The sequence below is a fragment of the Pteropus vampyrus genome, unplaced genomic scaffold, assembly GCF_000151845.1.
Source record: "Pteropus vampyrus isolate Shadow unplaced genomic scaffold, Pvam_2.0 Scaffold16, whole genome shotgun sequence".
Lineage (NCBI taxonomy): Eukaryota > Metazoa > Chordata > Mammalia > Chiroptera > Pteropodidae > Pteropus > Pteropus vampyrus.
The window spans coordinates 5,628,223-5,633,535 of record NW_011888797.1 but is presented as its reverse complement, the minus strand read 5'-3'; positions in this window follow the sequence as shown (position 1 = coordinate 5,633,535).

Below are 5,313 nucleotides of genomic sequence, written 5' to 3'. Positions count from 1 at the left end.
CCTTCTGCCTGTCCCAAGACATCCACACCTCCTAAATCGCCCCAGAATTTCTCCACCTCACCACTATTTTGCCAGATTCTTTTTTTCTCAGTATTTTGTGCCTTGGCTTGCCCTGAAGCGAACTCGATTTCTTCACCCTCTGCTTCGTGGCGTCAGCCACTTGGTGGTGCTGTGGGAAGATGTTTGTTCTCAAAGTCACCTGAATGTTTCTCCCAGGGAACTTCAGGTTTAAAGGCAGGGACACCAGAAATGATGCTTAGTGGGGAAGGAGTTGTGGTTCATACCTGTGCGTGTGTTTCTGGCATTTGTCCGCATCCTGTAATTTGGGCAGTGGAGTTCTGAGTTCAGAGGTTTCAGGAGTCCCTAGTGAGGTGCTTGCATTGGAGGGGCCAGGGAAAGACAGATCTGAAAAGTCTCCTTATTCACCCAAATTCCTGGAAGTTTCTGTCAAGCTGGGGAGGGCGTCAGCTTATCTCCTCCCATGTATAACATGCGATTTCTTTTTGGAGCCATTAGATATGTGGTCATATGGCCTTTATCTTTCAGTGTGCTGATTTTTTTGTGACTCTTCATATAACTGCTGTGCTTGAGATGGGGTGTTGCTTGCATGCAAGATGCAGTGTAGCCAAAATACCCGAGTTTGAGTCCTGGCTCCCCATTTGTGAGCTGTGAGACCTCAGGTAAGGCACTCAGCACATCAACTGAAATGGGAGGGAACATAAAAATATCTAATCCCAAGTGAGAAATGATGAGAATTAAAAGAGACCACTGAGGTGAAAGCATTTTGTAAACTGCAAAGCATGATAATGACATAAAGAATTAGAAAGTTCCTGAGGGCAGAGGACTCTTACACTGCTCTTTATCCATCTCCAGTCCTGGCACAATGACTGCATCTCATAGATGCCCAAGGAACATGTGTCGGATGAATGAATGAACAGGTGGAGGCAGAGATTGTGAAGGGAAGGGCAGATTGAAAATGTGCCTATTCAGTTAAGGGTTTCGAAGGATGAAGCTGGTGAGAGAGTAGGAGAAGCAGGCCCTTGAGAGGAATTTGGGGCACGCGCCTCATCTGCCAGGAAGGCAGCTCACTATCCCTCACCAGCTGGCTGGCTGGGCAGCCCGGCTCCACTTGGGCACAGCTGCCAGACCCTGGGCCATCTAAGGCCTATGCGACTGCTTCAGAGCTTCTGCCATCAAGGACAGGCTGGTGACGCTCCTGGAATGCTCTCCCTCTCGTGCCTGCTTTTACAGCCTAAGTCCCTGGTGACAGTAAACATAACTGATGCAGGGCCTGACACTGAGCTGCCCTGGGTCTTGGCAGGGCAGGGCTGAGAGATGTGTATCCCATGGTTAGGAAAACAAATAAGAACAGGACAGGTAAATATATACGACTATATAGGAAATCTAGATCTCAAGACTATTTTTCCTTGACCTAGTTTTTTTCTTTTGTGTGGGATTGAATTACTTGGGAAATTGTAATTGTTTTACATGGTTATGGACCTGATGTTGTTTCCATGTTATAGACCTGATAGATTAAATCTGATAATTTTATTATTTAAACACTGATAATAGCAGCTACCATTTTATCGTGCTTGCCACATGCCTATGTAGGTACCATGCTAAACATTTCATGGACATTATCTCATTTAGCCCTTAAGGTCAGCATTAAGCCTGTAGAGTTATATCATTCAACTCTATACAATAATTATAACTATGATACCCATCTTACAGAGGAGAGAACTGGGGTTCAATCTTTAATTATTTACCGGGGTTTTAGAGCTAGCAGGTGAAAGAGCTGGAACTCAAGCTAGTCATTCATCCATTTATTCATTCCACAAATAGTTATTGAGCACCTATTACATACCAGGTACTGAGGATTCATAAGCAAATAATGTAGATACAAATCTCTGCTTTGTCCAGATAAACACAACAAGTAAGTGGATTATGTATTACAGGCTGGTAAATGCAATGGTAAAGAATAAAGCAGAGAAAGTGAGTAAGAAGAACCAGTGGCTAGGGGGAGGGAGGAGAGGGTGGGCTGCAATTTTGAATAGGATGGTCAGGAAAGACCCCGCTGACAGGATGACATCTCAGCAGGCAGTTGCAGGTGCCGGGTTACTGAGCTGCATGGGTCCGAGAGTAGAACTTTGATGCATCTGAACTTTGTCCAAGGGGACAAATTGAAAAATTGGAGTTCAAGGAAGATTTCTATGGATTCACCTATCCCTTAAGTTTATTCTCTCTTTCCTGGACTATGCATTTCCAGAGTAATAAATAGAAAAGTAAATTAAGGAGGAAGCAAAGGTAGTCGAATTCATCTGTCCATCCATCTACCCATTTATTCATCCATTCGATGTTTCTGTGGCACCCGTTACAAACCAGATCTATACTTTCATTAGGAAGAATAAGATCTAGATTTGTACTGTTGGATGCAGTAGCCACTAGCCACATATGGTTCTGTGACTAGGGAACTAAAATTTTAATTTTATGCAATTCACTAAATTTTAGATCAAGAAAACTTGGAGCAATGTAAAATATTTTTCTGTCACATATAATCTTATCGTTTTACTAGGATTACATTCAGTTTAACCATTAAAGTCTTAGCTCTAACTTGAGATTTAAGGGAAAAATAAAGGATTTTGAAGACAGTACAAAAAGAATGTAAACTATGTCATCAATGGATTTTTATATCGATTACATATTGATTACATATTGAAATGATAATCATTTGGACATACTAGGTTAAATAAAATACATTATTAAAGTTAATTTCCTTTTTTTTTTAGACCTGTTTTAATGTGGCTGCTAGAAAAGTTAAAGTGATATATGTAGCTCACGTTATATTTTTATTGGACAGCACTGATCTAGACCTGAGTATCCTGGGCTCCCAGGCAACTGGGTGGTGCTGGGCACAGAGTTGAATAATTGTAATGCCATGAAGTAATTACTATAATAGACCCAGGAACTGAGAGCGCTGGGGACAGAGAACTGAGCCTTCTGTTTTGCCTAATGCAGGATCAGAGGAGGAGTGACATCTTAAGCTAGGTCTCCACAATGAGTAGGAGTTTGTCATCTGGAAGATAGGAAAAGGAGCATCCCAGGCATTGGGCACAGTGTGTGCAAAGGCAGAGAGGCATGAAACCGTGAAAAGTGTCCCGGGAATGTAGGGTGCTCGGTGGGAGGAGGTGGTGTGGATACAAATGAGGAGGTCAGCGGGCATCAGGCTGTGCAGGAAAAGAGAATGAGCATTACTCAGCAAGAGAAAGGCACGTTTGCCGGGCACCTGTGTGCCAGCCACCACACCCAATTCTTTCTTCTCCATTAGCTCATTCATTGATTCCATACATATTTGTTGAATGCCTACTATGTGCTAGACATTGTTCCAGGTGTTGAATATACGGCAGGGAACCAGACAAAGTCCATGGCCTCATGGAGCTGACATGCAGGTCAGGACAAGGAGGAAAGAGAACAAATCCAGATCAGAGAGGTCCGGTGACTTGGGCAGAGTCACACAGCTGGTGAACCATAAGGGCAGGATTCTGATCCGGGTCTTTCTCATGCTAATGCCAATGTTCTCGTTATCCTGTCTTGCTGCCCTGTGTGTCAGGCTAAAGAGTTTGGACTTTGTCCTGAGGACCACAGGAGATCAGTATAGTCTTGGGAGAGGGAGACACAGGGTCAGATGTGTGTTTTAGGAACAAACTGTGGTGACTACATGGAGGGAGGATGGCACTGAGGAGATTGACTAAAGTGCGGTAGTTCTTGCTTTGTAGTTCTCGTAGGCACTGCATTTGTCATGTGCTTACTACCCCCACATCCCATCCTTTTCTCCCCAAGTCTGTTTTCAATACGGTAACTAGAGGGATACTTTTCAAACCCAAGTCTGATTGTGTCACAGCTCTAATTAGAGTTGGCCAATGGCTTCCTGCCTGCCTCAGAATAAAACTCAAGTTCTTATGTCATTTTACAAAGCCCTGCAAGATTTGGTCCTTTGCTAACTCTCTGGCCTCAACTCCTACTACACTTTCTTTCTACTTCGTTCTACTCACAATGACCTCCTGTTTCAGGAACATGCCCAGGATATTCCTGCCTCAGGGCCTTTGCACTTACTATGCTCTATGCCTAGGAGGTTCTTCTAGATACCCAGATTGTATACTCCCTTGCTTCCTTGGGGCCTTTGCTCAAAAGTCACCTTATCAGAAAGTCGTCTTCTTAACACCCTCATCATTCTCTACCTCCTTAATCTGCTTTATTCTTCCTGCTAGCCTTTCCCTTTCCCTTTACCTGGCATGTAGTACATTTATTTGTCCATGGCCCATTGTCTATCTGTAAACCTAATGAAGACAGGGACTTCGTTTTTTTTTTTTACTTCTGTATCCCAAGTATCTGGACTCACGATGGGTCCATGGTAAGCACTTAGCTAACATGGTTGAATGCATCTGCCCATTCAGGGAATAAAATGTCAAGAAGAGCTCTTTATATCTACCCCCAGCCCTCCCAAAGCCCCCACTAACCTCCATGAAACCCAAAGACTCTTCCACTGCAGCCAATCAGAGACTTTTCCCCACACAACCCCATTCCTGTATGTGACATATTTACTCCCTGGACTTTCTGGTGGTCACTCTTTTCAGGGTGGCACAGTGTTGTTTTCTGCTTTTGGAGTCCTGCCAGTGCTTTCCCTGTTGACGGGGAATTTATCACATTTTGGTTTCTTTTCACGATAATAGAACCTTCCAACGAGTCTCCGCTGTTTTTTCTCCTCTCAGGAAGAAGCTGTCTTATTTTTCAGTATAAAGTTTAGGACAGAGAAAACAAAGCAGATGGAACTGTTGCTCAATGTTCTCTTGCCCCATCCTCATCGCAAGTACACGAAGAAGGGAGAAAAAGAAAGAATGTACCAGGAATGTAAAACTGAAATCTACAAAAAGAGTCGAGAACCGTCAGTAGCGGAGGGTCATCATAGGTCATCTTTCCCGATGATATCACTCCACAGAGAGGCAAAGGCGCCTGCCCGAGGTAGCACCACCAGGTACAGCAGGGGCTAGAAGTGATTGTCCCCATACTACAGTGGATACTTAAACTGATGCTCTTACTGAATATGAGTTTTCTGCTCTCTTAATCACTAAGTGGATGAGGAAAATTGAAAGTAAGATCTCAATCTGGGTTATTTCAGTCGAATCTTTGTAATGTCCACTGACTCTATTTATAGTTCTGTTTCCTGATGTCATCTATCGACCCCATGAAAAGGCCTTTTGTATTCTTTTATACACACAAATATCATACCAGTGGGAACGGTATACAATATTAAGAGCC